Source organism: Bubalus bubalis, chromosome 3 (genome assembly GCF_019923935.1).
Source record: "Bubalus bubalis isolate 160015118507 breed Murrah chromosome 3, NDDB_SH_1, whole genome shotgun sequence".
NCBI lineage: Eukaryota > Metazoa > Chordata > Mammalia > Artiodactyla > Bovidae > Bubalus > Bubalus bubalis.
In genome coordinates this window covers 150,177,511-150,191,531 of record NC_059159.1, presented here as the reverse complement: position 1 = coordinate 150,191,531, position 14,021 = coordinate 150,177,511, and the positions used below count along the sequence as shown (strand labels likewise).

The following is a 14,021-nucleotide window of genomic DNA, read 5'->3' as shown; positions in this document are numbered from 1 at the left end:
CAGGGATGCTATCCAACCATCTCATCCTCTGTCATCCCCTTCTCCTCCTGCCCTCAATCTTTCCCTGCATCAAAGTCTTTTCCTGTTCTCATCAGGTGGCCAAGGTATTGGAGCTTCAGCTTCAGCATCAGTCCTTCCAATGAATATTCAGGGTTGATTCCCTTAAGGATTGAATGCAAATTATCCCTCAGTAAATCTCACTTTAAAACAAACAACCCTGCAGAGAAGGAAGTCTATGCTATGTGGCCTGGCATTCCTTGTCTCTTGGCCAGCTGCTTTCCTTCCTATTTTTCACTGGCTCCAAAATCTGTCACGTACAGAACGCCCTCCATACCTGCAGGTCCACCCAGGGTCCACACCAAACTCAAAGCCCCATCAAGGCCACTGGCCTAATGTTCTCCATACAGACCCTGTGTTCAGACAAGGGCCCTGTATCCTTCTCCACTCTTTCAGATCCTCCTTCTCTCCCTTCTGGGAGATCTGCCCAGACCACCAGTAAGTAAAGCTTATCCCTCCTTCCTCTGCGTCAAAGGCTCTCAATTCTGGCTGCACAAGAATTACCTGAACAGCTGTCAAAACCACACATCCACACCCTCCCTCCCATCCCAGGAGATTCTGTTGTAACTGGCGGGTGTGGAGACAGACACGGGGGTTTTGTTCTGCTTCATTTTTTTCAAGAATCCCAGGCTCAGAAATGAAAGAGGGAAAACCATGCAAATCCCAAGGCATTAAAATGATAATAGGGGAATATTATAAACAACCTCATGCCAACAACTTTGACAACTTAAGTGAAATGGGCAGATTCCTTGAAACACACAGATCACCAGGACTGACTCAAGAAGAAACAGAAAGTCTTCATAGCTCTATGTCAATGAACTGAATTCATAAAGGAAATCCAGGACAGCTTAACTAATAAATCCTGTTAAATGTTTAAGGAAAAAACAATGCCAGTCCTACACAAACTCTCAATAATAAATGAAGAAGAAAACTTCCCAAATTATTGTGTGGGGCCAACATTACCCTGATACAGAAACCAGACAGAAGGATTACAAGAAAAGATTACAATATCTCTCATCAATATAGTTCTAAATATTCTTAACAAAATTGTAGCAAATTGAATCTAGCAATACCAAAAAAAGATAATAATATCATGACCAACTGGGGTTTGTGCCAGGGATGAAATATTGTCTAACATTCAAAAATTAACTACTGTAATTCACCATATTTATAAAAAAAAAAAGAGGAAAATCCATATGATCATCTCAACAGATACAGAAAAAGCATATAACAAAATTGAACATCCACTAATGATAAAAACTCTATGCAAACTAGAAAATTCCCTCAACCTCAAAAAATGCATTTACATAAAATCTTCACCTAACATCATATTCAATGAAAAGATACTAAGTTCCTTCTTCCTAAGATTGGGAACAGGTGAGTGTCCATTGTCACCGTTTCTGTTAAACACTGCACTGAACATCCTAGACAATGGAATAAAGGAAGAAAAAGAAATAAAAAGCATTTAAACTGAAAAAACAAAAGTAAAATGGTTCCTATTTATAACTGTCAGGATTATCTTTGTGTAAAAATCTTAAAGGACTACAAAAAAGCTACTGAAACAAATAAGTGGATTTATAAAGGTCACAAGATAAATAAACAATATAAAAATCAACAGCATTTCTATACAGTAACAGTTCAATTCAGTTGAGTCATTCAGTCATGCATGACTCTGCAACTCCTTGGACTGCAGCACGCCAGGCTTCCCTGTCCATCACCAACTCTGGGAACTTGCTCAAACTCATGTCCATCGAGTCGCTGGTGCCATCCAACCATACAATATTCCAACAGTAGAAATAAACAATTGGAAAATTAAAAATTTAAAAACCCACTTGTAACATTTAAAATCACAAAATACGAATAAATGTGATAAAACACATATAAGACCTACACTGATTACTACAAATCACTGCTAAGAGAAATGACGGAAAGTGAATACAGATGGAAAGACAGTCCATGATCACTGGCTGAGACTCAATATCGTAAAAATGACAAGATTCCTCAAGTTGATTTAAGGAGTTAATGCAATCCCAGTCAAAATTCAAGCAGGTGTTTTTGTAGAAACTGGCAAGCTGATTTTAAACTTATATGGAAATGCAAAGGATCTAGACTAGATAAAACTGTTTTGAAAATGAAGCACAACTGGAAGGTTCAGTACATGACTTCAAGAATTACTGTAAAACAACAGTCATGAAGACAGGGTAGTTTCCAGGACAATGGAGAATAAGCCAAAATGGACTAGAACTGAGTCCTGAAACAGAGCCACACAGATTCTCAATTACTCTTCAAACACACAGGAACAGCTGGGTATACTCACTCAAAACAATAAACCTCAATCCTAAACTCTTTCCAGTTAAAAGGTAACTCAAAATAGATAGCAGATAAAAGCTAAGACCATAATGCCTTCAGAAGAAAACACAGGAGAAAATCTTTATGATGATGGGTGAGACAAAGTTTCTTAAACAGGACACAAAAAGCACAAACCACTAGCTAAAGACAGTTGATATAAATGGACTTAAAACTAAAAATGTCTGCCCTTTGTGTGATATCATTAATCAAATAGAAAGGTAAGCCACAGAGAAAACAATATTTGCAATACAAATATCTATCAAACTGAATTCAGAACACGTAAAGAACTCTTAAAAACTCAAATATAAGAGATAAATAGCCCAACTAAAAAGTCAGCAGAAGATTTTAACAAAACCTAAAAGAGCTAATTAATACAGGAAAAGATACTCAACTAGAACATCTATGGTAGAGCACAACTCCCACCAGAGTAACTAAATTTAAAAAGACTGACGACCGCAAGTGTTGGCAAGGATGTGAAATAACTGCTCCCACGTTAGCAGTAGGGATGTAAAATGATACAACCACTTTGGAAAACAGTTTGCCAGTTTCTTATAAAGTTAAAGATACACTTACCACACAGCCTCACAATTCTACTGGTTCAGTAGTTACTCAAGAGAAATGAAAATGCATGTCCACTCTCAGACGTGCATATAAATGAATACAGCATTTTTTATATCCCTTTTTTATAACCATAAAATACATATAAAATTTACCATTTAAACCATTTTAAAGGATACACAACCATCACCACTCTCTAGTTCTAAATCATTTTCATCACCTCCAAAGGAAACCCCATACATATTAAGCAGTCACTCCCATTCTCCCCTTCCCCAAGCCCTGGCAAGCACCAGCCTGCTTTGTTTTGTCTCAATAGATCTGCCTATTCCGGACATTTCGTATAAATGGAATCATACAATGCACTTTTGTGTCTGACTATTTTTACTTAGTAAAATGTTTTTAAGGGTCATCCATGTAGCACATGTCAGTACTTCATTTCTTTAATGGCTAAGTAATATTCCATTGCCTGGATGGACCACATTTATTTATTCATTCATCCACTGATAGGCATTTGAGTTGTTTCCCAAATTGTGAATTAGCACTGTTATGAACAACTGTGTACAAGTTTTTGTTGGAACATCTATTTTCAATTCTTTTGTGTATTTACCCATGAGTAGGACTGCTGGGTCACATGACATTTCTGTGTTTAACTTTTGGAAGAATCCCTAAATTATTTTCCAAGTTGCTGCACCATTTTACATTCTCGAAGTAACGTATGAAACTTACACCTTTTCCATATGCTCACCAACACTTACTATTTTCCTTTTTTTTTTAAATAAAAGTCATTCTGGTAAGAGGGAAATAGTATCTCACTGAGGTTTGGTCTTGCACTTCCCTAGTGACTAATGATGTTGAGCATCTTTTCATGTGTTTGTTTGTCATTTGTCTGTCTTCTCTGGAGATATTTTTGTTCATGTTTTAACTGGTTGTTCTTTTGTGTTGCGCTGTAGCTTGCGGCACTTTTATTCATAATAATCTCGAACAGGAAGCAATCCAAACATCCACCAGCAGGTGAATAAATCAATAAATCATGGCACACCCACGTGATAAAACAGGATTCAGCAATAAAAGACATAAAGTACAACACAGCAAAACCCAAGAATCTCAAAGATGCGCCAAGGGAAAGAAGTAAGAAATCTACAATACATGCTTCCGTTCTGAAACTCTTAAAGAAACCAATCTTCTAATAGTCTAATCTCGACAGATCAGTGATTGCCTGGGTGGAGGGTTGAGTGCAAAGAGGCAACAGGGAGTTTGGGGAGAGTTCATGGGCTAAACAATCTCTGTTGCAACTGCTCGACTGCTACAACAGCCGGACAGCAGCCAGGGACGGTAGGTGCATGAATGTGTGAGGTGCATCTCACCCGCAGAGTTCATCCACTGTTGGCCTCCATCACATCATGGTAGCAGCTGCATAACTGGATACCTTTGTCAATACTCACTGAACAGTGCCTTTTGTTGTATGTAATTATACCTCGGTAAAACTGGTTAAAGAAACATTGTTTCTACAGGTGAACATCCCAAGTCTAATGTGCATCCAGAGTGGGCCCATTGGCCCTGCTCTCCCCTCCTGTCTGCCCTTCAGGATGCACTACCCCCAAAGGCAAGCCCTACTTGGCCCAAGCTTGGAAGTGAAAGTGAAAGTCGCTCAGTTGAGTCTGACTCTTTGCAAACCCATTGTCTGTCCATGGGATCCTTCAGGCAAGAATACTGGAGTGGTTTGCCATTCCCTTCTCCAGGGAATCTTCCCCACCCAGGGGCTGAATCTGGGTCTCCTGCATTGCAGGCAGATTCTTTACTATCTAAGCTACAAGGGAAGCCTGCATAACTGTATACCTTTGTCAAAATTCACTGAACAGTAACCTTTTATTGTATGTAAATTATACCTCAATAAGACTGGTTAACGAAACTGTTTCTACAGGCAAGCACCCTAAGTCTAAAGGGCATCCAGAGAGAAGCTCTTCTGTCTGCCCCTCAGGGTACACCTCCCAACCACAGGCTGTGCTTAGCCCAACCTTGGAAGTGAAAGTGTTGGTCACTCAGTCATGTCCAACTCTGTGCGACCCCACTGACAGTAGCCTGCCAGCCTACCCTGCTCATGGAATTCTTCAGGCAAGCATACTGGAGTGGGTTGCAATTCCCTTCTCCAAGGGATCTTTCTGAACCAGAGACCGAACCTGGGTCTCCTGCCTTGCAGGCAGATTCTTTACCACAGAGCTTCTGGTTCAGGGGTCCTGGGGGTGGAGGTGAAAACCTGCACCTGCAGCAGAGTCTGGAAACAATGCTGCCGGCACAGGGAGCACGCCTGGAGACAGGCTCTCTCCCTCATTCACGTGGCGCTCAGTGGACGCGGAATCAGGGCGGTGCTAATCCATCACACGCAGGCCCTCGCTAGTGACCGGGCCCTGTGTGTAGGGATGCCAGGCCAACATCAAGAGGGAAATGCTCACATCCCGGCTGCAAGGACACGGCCCCACTTTCAGCCTCAGTTTCCCAGGCCCATCAGGTCAGCAGACCAGGCCTCCTTCACCCTCCTCCTGTCACACACATGTCCTCTCAGCCAGAAGGGCATCCACTCCTGCCAGGGAGCCTGGCAAACTCAGCTCTCCAGACTTCCTATGCTCACCAAACAAGAGGGCTTCATCAGCCCCTGGGCACCCACCGCCATGCTCAGAGGTTCTGCTGTCACAAGCTCCCATAACCATTTTCTGCCATCCTGACCCCTTCTGAGGACCCCAGGGCCAATCAGAGAAGTGGGGCACTTAAGAGGCTAATGACAGTTTGCTTGCGGGGGAACAGTGGCCGCTCATCTGTCCCCCTCTGTCTCCCCCATTGGAGGACATGGGCAAGGCCCCCACCCTACTTTCTTCACTCTTCCCCCTACTCCATCTTTCCCATCAGGACCAAAACCTGAAACACAACCCCTTATGCCCATCAGCAACTCCCCCATCTTTCAGCCCCCTTTCCCAGAAAAATTCTTGAAAAAACTACCAACTCCTGATGTCCTGAGCTCCATTTGCCACCTTCTCTTGGCCCAACACTCCCACCCCTCTTGTCAGGACACTGACAACCTCCATGTTTCTAAGGTCAATTCTCCAAGGATAATTCTCATTCCTCATCTAGCTGGCTCCCTCGGCCAGACAGCCCATTCTCTCCATGCACACTCTTCCTGTGGCCCTGGATGCCCCAGACCCCTCTGGCTTTCTCCTGCCCTAATGACATTCCTTCTTGGTTCCTTGACCTTGGACCTCTCCTCTCCTCCTCTGCCATCTTGTGCCGACTCAGCTTTAAAAATATCACCTTTGTGCTGGCAACAGCCAGACCCATATCGGACCCAGGCCACTCCTTCTAACTCCACCCTTGCTTGCCCAACAAGCCCCTTACCACCTCCACGTGGACAGCAGTGGAGGTCGTAGGTACCACCCTCCCAAATCCCCCAAAGGTGCTCTGCCCATTGAGACCCCATCTCAGGGTGCTGCCCACTCCATCCCTCGGGCTGCCTGAGCCAAGAATCTCAGGGTCACCTTGGACTCCTCTATTGAGCCAACCATCCCAATGGCTCCATCTTCACAACACACCAGAATCCAGCCAGACCCACCATCTGCACAGGGTTGCTCCTCTGCTCCAGCCACACCTGCCCTCTGGCCTTGCTAAAGCATGCCAGGACATCCCCCTGGTCACTCCTCACCTCCTCCATCAGCCCACCAGCCACCTGGTTTTGAATCTCAAACATTCCCAAACTGTGAGCACCTGGACCCCACACTGGCTTTCTCCATAGCACTATGGCCCCAGTGCGTTACATTTGGATTTACTTCCTCTCCTTAGCCTTCCAGCACCCGCTACTTGACCATAAGTGCCAAGCTGGCAGGGTCTTCTATCTCTTGGTTTCTTGCCGTAATTGGAGCTCAGTAAACATTTGCTGGATGGAGTGGTGGGACTTCATGAAGTGGAGGTGAAAGGGGCCTTGCTAAGTTGCTTCAGTAGTGTCCAGCTCTGTGTAACCCTATGGACTACAGCCTGCCAGGCTCCTCTGTTCATGGGATTCTCCAGGCAAGAATATTGGAGTGGGCTGCCATGCCCTCCTCCAGGGGATCTTCCCAACCCAGGGATCGAACCTGCATCTCTTATGTCTCCTGCATTGGCAGGTGAGTTCTTTACCACAAGCGCCACCTGAGTACCTAATTTCTTTGCCTCAAAAAAGATGAATGATGGGACCTCACCTACAAAGGACACAGACCTCCTGGGTGCCCCAAATGCCCAGACGGCACAGCTCTATTCAGACAGGATCCCTAAGGCCTCTGGAAAGGACTGAGATGCAGAGAACACATCTGATCTCAATGGAAAAATGAGCCATGCGCCTACAGTCTGTTCTGACAAAAGGCAGCTCATGGCCATGCAGACGAGACCCCAGGCTCAGAGCACAGCCGCCTCACTGCAGGCCTGGCTGTGGCCGTCCCACAAACATGGAAAATACTAGTAAACAACAACAACAACAAACAAAACTCCCAAACACATGGTGAGAACAAAGTGGGGTCCAGCTGAGGCCCTTATTCAGAGTAGGCCTCCAGGAACGTAGTGTCCTTGCAAACAAAATCAAAAACATGCTTCAGAGCCAAACAACACCCAGATGCTAGATCAAAGCCAATTACATTCTGGTACATAAGCAACTCAAATTTCTTGTAATAGGACAGGAAAATGGAGGGGGCGGGAAGCCCTGAGGATTCCAGGCAACTTGTACTTTTTTACTCTGTGGACTTAGCATTTTTATGGGTTTTGTTGTTGTTGCTGCTGTAGAGGAAAGTTATTTAACATATCCTCTACTAAATGAGAAAACAGCAACTGCTGAAGATGAGTGGAACAGGCCCACAGTAGCAGGTCATCCAACTAGCAGTGGAAATCCACCCAAGAAGGCTCTGGACCGTCACTGCTTTTGTTGCTGGGTCAAGTCCCATGGAATGAAATGTGCTTCTCCACTTAGACCAGGACCATGGTGGGTCTGAGCTAAGGGTCTTCCCCATCCCATGGCTCAGGCCCAGCATGGTACCTCAGCTTACTGCCCAAACTGAGGAATGGCATTCCTGTTAAATTTTCAGGGTCTGAGTCTCGTCCCCCCTATTGCTGAGGTCAGGGTATTGGTGTCTCTTTTTCATGGCCCACAGGGCACAGGCTCAGAGCAACAATGGCTGTGGATTCATTGACTGCCTCACTGAAGCTACATCATGTTATTATGTTGTGTAGGAACATGAATTCCTACAAGTCAAATCCATTTCGAATAAATTTAGATTTCGAAATTTAATGTTTAGAACAGGCTATTCTAGGGACTTTCGTGGTGGTCTAGTGGCTAAGACTCTGAACTCCCAATGCAGGTGGGGCCTGGGTATGATCCCCAGTCAGGGCACTAGATTCCACATGCCAAAACTAAAGAACCTGCATGCCACAACAAAGACTGAAGATCCCAAGCACCACAACTAAGGACCCATGCAGCTAAATAAATAAATGTTGCAAAAAACCCAGGTTATTCTATTCTCTAAGGGCTTCCCTGGAGAAGGCTATGGCAACCCACTCCAGTACTCTTGCCTGGAAAAATCCCATGGACGGAGGGGCCTGGTGGGCTGCAGTCCATGGGGTCGCTAGGAGTCAGACACGACTGAGCGACTTCACTTTATTTTTTCACTTTCATGCATTGGAGAAAGAAATGGCAACCCACTCCAGTGTTCTTGCCTGGAGAATCCCAGGGACGGGGGAGCCTGGTGGGCTGCCGTCTATGGGGTCACACAGAGTCGGACATGACTGAAGCGACTTAGCAGCAGCAGCAGCAAGGGCTTCCCTGGTGGCTCAGATGGTAAAGGATCCACCTGCAATGCAGGATACCTGGGTTCAATCCCTGGGTTGGGAAGATCCCCTGAAGGAGGGCATGGCAACCCACTCCAGTATTCTTGCCTGGAGAATCCTCATGGACAGAGGAGCCTGGTGGGCTACAGGCCATGGGGTCGCAAAGAATCGGACACAACTGAGCAACTAAGCACATTCCCTAATGGAGATCCATTCTTACAAATACATTTTATCATTACAAAACCAATCCCACTGTAAAAGAAACAAACCACATGGCAATAGGTGAGGGGGTAAAAGGATAGATTCCCCTTCCTCCTTCCCGCCACCCCCTTCTCAACCCTCTGCCAACACCCAAGCACACACAACTCACATGCACACATATATCCTTCCCTCCCATCCCAGTCACCAGCTGGACAGCCACTCTTGCTCGGAGCTGTGTCCCTCGAGTCTGGAGCAGCACCTGCCCTCCTCGTCCACCACGGGTGCTCTGTCATTGTCTGTTTGACACACAGTATCTGTCATTCCAGATGCTTCTATACTTTATTACCTATACATGTGTAAATGGGATCACTCTATACAGTCCACACTAAGGAGCAATGTTTTCACTTAACTCATTAGCACTTCTTTTAAAGTAAACCTCAACTATTCCATGAAGTGAAGGATCCTATGGCATTTGAGAGGGGGAAATGGGATTCTTAGATCATTAACTATTTTATGATAAAGACTTTTAAAGACTAAAGACTGAAGAGACTAACAAACCCTCAGGTACCATCACCCAGAGCGAATAACCCCGTTCAACAATGGTCAGTGCTCCCCCCTCCATCACCCAACCCATCCCCCACCCATGCTAATCTGAAACAGCTCTCAAACATGGCTCTCACTTCCTCTGCAGATCACTCCAGCATCTACAGCTAAAGGGTAAAGACTGTGTGAACATAACCACAATACTGTTGTTAAGGAATATAATTATCTTTTAAAATCATTGTTCACTCAACAAACGCCCAACTGTCTCTTTAAATACCATCATTTTTTAAGGGAATGATTCTTGGCTCAAATGCTGGCTAACTGCATTTCATTCAAAGCTGCAATCCCGAGTAATACATAGAAGTGACCTGGGGAAGCGGTGAAGTCTCCACTTTCATAGAGAGCATTTGAGACTTTTAGACCAAATAAAGGACCCGGTCCTACTGGCGGATCACAGGGCATGATGGAAGGCAGCTATGGGGGAACGACTCCTGGGCTGCTGTGATGCCTGGTCTAGGTACAATATCGCCAGGTAAATGACCATGCACTCAGGAAGGGACAGGCAATTGAAAGTGAGCCACTCCAAGGAGTTGCGATGAGCCACTTTGCTTATCCCAAAGATCACCTTAATTGGTACACTGAACAATGCCAGCCCAGCTCCAGGCACGGCCCACTCACATGCTATCTCCACTTGACTGAATCAGCAGATATTTCCTCCTAATAAATCTCTTGGAGAAGGCAATGGCACCCCACTCCAGTACTCTTGCCTGGAAAATCCCATGGACGGAGGAGCCTGGTGGGCTGCAGTCCATGGGGTCGCAAAGAGTCAGACACAACTGAGCAACTTCACTTTCACGCATTGGAGAAGGAAATGGCAACCCATTCCTGTGTTCTTGCCTGGAGAATCCCAGGGACGGGGGAGCCTGGTGGGCTGCCGTCTACGGGATCGCACAGAGTCAGACACGACTGAAGTGACTTAGCAGCAGCAGCAGCAATAAATCTGCACTTCTCTCCATCACCTTTTGACAGCAGGCAGGCTGCAATGGCCACGAGCTGTGCTGAGTCTCCAGTGCAGAGGAGCCTGCCCGACCGGCCCACTCTCGGGTGACGCCCCAAGACATCCCTGAATGGCCAAGGGCCCCAGAGGCACAGGTGGAGCAGGGGAGACTGCACCTGCCGAGCCCCACAAAGGACAGCAGTCTTTCTCCCTGCAGCCACCCTCGACAGTCAGTTGATGGCAAATTCATTTGTGTCTTTTCACATGGCCAGCTTCACCCCATGGCCACCCTGCAGGCCTGGATGGTTAACTTGGTGACTGTTGTCACTCCCAGAAGAGACTGAGGATGGGGGGTTGGGGGCACAGGGATGCACTACCTGCCACATCACCTTCTCAGGAGTTCTTTTGAACAAATTGTTAGCATGAGGGGAAGGTCGCTGTGAATTAAGGAACAATCAGGAAGCCAATACACTTATGCAGCAGCAGGGGCCTAACCCAGGGACACTGGGGACGCCTGGTGGTGGGAGGGGACACGGAGCCCAGTTGCCAATCCAGGAGCCCCAGGCTCACCACACAAGGGATCAGGAAGAGGCTCCTGGCCACACCCACCCCACCCCCCACCAGAAACAGAACCCAGAGGGAGGGGTGGGAGGCCTGAAACTGTCCCTGCTCAGTGTGGGAGAGGCAGGCTCTCTTTGGAAGCACAGAGGACCAATGAGAAAACCATTGATCTCTGCAACACATTATTGATTTCGCTATGTGCTGGCACCAGCGGATGGTCCTCCCCCCTCACTCAGAGCCAGCCATTAGCGTGCGCTCCCAAGACTGGCCTAGACATCCCTGCCTGGTGAGGGGGGTAGGCGCTTGAGATGAAACCTGCCTTGGCTAACCCACAGGGACTGGATCACGAGTGGATGATGTCATTATGGTCATCTCCCTGCCCCCAGACCCACTGGACAGCTGTGTGGTGTGGCCCTGCACCCCACTCCTGAGCTGGGGTGGATGTACCATCTGCCAGAACCCCAAAGAAGGCTGTGAGAGCACCCCAGTTACCAGCAGAGGGATAATGCTGCATTTTCCAGCAATCATAGAGAGCCAGTACCTCTTGAATGCCAGCTCACGGTCCTCCTATAACATGGCTCAAGAGTAGACCAGGGCTGGGTTGCCTCTCAGCATCAGCAATTTTTCTTTCTTTATTTGGTTTACCCGCTGTTCATAATACAAACTTTTTTTTTTCTTTGCAATCTGAAGGTCTACCCTCTTGGTGGGAAGAGTCTTTGTCCCCAGAAATACCCCACTGAATCCCTTCACCATCCCCTCATCCCTGCAGGCTTTCCCCCTGGTAGGACTGGTTGCCTGGAGTACTCCGAGCAGGTCTGTTTTATTCTTCTTTATTCTTGCAGACGATGTGCACAGACACCAACGGTTCAAGTGACAATCGGGGCATTATCTCGGCCAGAATCCTGGCCCCAGCACTGACTGAGGCAGCCTGTTTCTGGGACACAGTAAACATTCCCAAAATACAGCGCCCAGGCAGCCAGAAGGCAGGCCCCAGGCCTGGGGCAGGTATGAGCTGACAGGCTACCGATGTCACTTCACCCTTGGAAAGAAAACTTCCGCTCGGTGGCGCCTAGTGGATCTGAATAGACTCAGAATGGGGGGGCCAGCCACTTGGCCACAGTCCCCAAGTCCTGATGTGCTTAACATAAGTGGTGGTTTTCAAATCAAAAGCTGAACAACTTTGCATAGCAAACGCGCTCCAGAAAGCGGGGACCCTTGCCCTAGACCACAGGCCTCGTTTTTGGTGAACTGCCCGCCTCCAGACGCCCACACACCCCCATCCCCAATACTAAATGAAATAAAACGAAGGGGACCACCACGATCCAACCCTCCTTTCCACTGTCTGCCCTGGCAAAACCCCAGTGCATTCAGCCTCCTGCAGTTCACCAGGCGGCTGCAACAGGTGCAGCCCTAAGCTAAGGCTGCTGATTCTCCTTGGCTATTCTAGAATCACGCAGCCAAAACCCAAAAGGAAGCCGAGGCCTGCAACACTCACTGCCAGGGCCCCGACCTGCCCCACCTGTCTGAGTGCGCGGCTCGGGGTCTAGCGCCCGGGGGCCGCGGCCCCGCCGACAGAAATAGAAGCCGCGGGGCCGGGCAGGCCTGAATGGCCGGAGTGGGGCGGGGGCCGAGAGGACAGGAGCCACGGGTCAGGCAGAACACACCGCCCCCGCCCCGGGCCAGGGTCTGCCGCGCGCCCGGAGCCCCAAGCGTTGCCGAGCCACCTGCGCGCCGGGGCTGGGAGGAAGCCGAGGAGGGGAGGGGTCCTGGGGGGTCCTGGGAGGGGACTCAAAGAGGGGTCTCGGGAGAAGTCAGGGAGCTCCGGGAAGGGGGCTCCGGGGAGGCCCCGGGGGTCCTGGGAGGAGTCAGGGGGCTTCGGGGCGGAGGCTCCGGGCGGGCTCGGGAGGCCGATTCGGGGAGGGTCTCGCCGCCCCCGCGCACCTGCACCGCCCGCGCCCGCCCTCTACCCGCCAACCCTTACCTGGCGCGGCGTGTCCTGGCCGCGCGGCCCCGCGGTGCCGGGCCAGGCGAGCGCGGGCGCAGGAATGGCGGCGGCGGAGGCGGAGGCGACCGGCTCGGAGGCCCGGCGCGGAGGGGCGGCGCGGCCAGGCGACTCGGGGATGCTGCGGCGAGGGAGGGCGCGGAGGCCGGCGCGGGAGGGAGGGCGCGGGGCTGCGCGCAGGCCCCTCCTCCGCTCCCCTCCTCCCTTCCCGCCTCCTCTCGCTTCCCTTCCCCCTCTCTCCTGCCTCCTCCTCCTTGCCGCCCGGCTCCCCGCCCTACTTCTCATCCCCCACCCGCTCCGTCCCTCCCCTTTTTCCTCCCCTTTCTTCACCTTCCTGCACTCCTCCACTCCCTCCATCTCCACTCTTTCCCTCTGATATCTTCTCTCCCCACCTTCCACCTTTACCCCTTAACCCCCAAGCCCCCAAAGGCTAACCTCTGCCCTGGCCAGGCCTCTGCTGGGTCCAACACACGTTCTGATGACGTGCGCTGTTACCCCCTCCTCACCACCTGCTAATGAAGCATTGCCCCTTCTGGGAGCCTGACCGGACCTCACCCTCTCGAGCCTCCACCCTCCTCCAAATCTCCAAGGTTTTGCGAACTCCCAGGCTCTGATGCTGTTCTGCTGGGGACCTGACCTGCCCAATGGGTGGGAAAAGCATGTGGGCTCTGAGGACGCTTGCTTCTTTGCTTCTAAGCAAATCTAATTTGGATAAGAACCTTTCAAACCAAGCCTTCTGCCACTTCCCCAGGGTGAGGTGGGTAGGTACCAATCCAGGTTTTGCTGTACCCCTTCTGTTTGCCCGCATGCCAACTGTTTGCTAAGTGTTCACCATCTGATCACTGCTGGTGATACACGTTTACACTAACCCACAGGTTTGAGAACTAGGTGCCCTCTGAAGACTGCTCCAAATCCTCTGGC

The 14,021-nt window shown here is 49.0% G+C and overlaps 1 protein-coding gene across 5 annotated transcripts in view; it reads right to left on the bottom strand.

Annotated features, from left to right (window-relative positions):
- The window catches only part of SEMA4D (semaphorin 4D), a 143,319-nt gene extending 130,096 nt beyond the window's left edge, over nucleotides 1-13,223 (bottom strand). For 2 of the 5 annotated variants that reach the window (XM_025282114.3, XM_025282113.3), the window contains exon 1: nucleotides 13,080-13,223. The gene's annotated coding sequence lies outside the window, so the exon portion shown is untranslated. The remainder of the gene's footprint in view (nucleotides 1-13,079) is intronic. The other 3 variants (XM_025282110.3, XR_006550094.2, XM_025282112.3) reach the window with 2 other exon arrangements.
- Nucleotides 13,224-14,021: the final 798 nt, after the last annotated feature.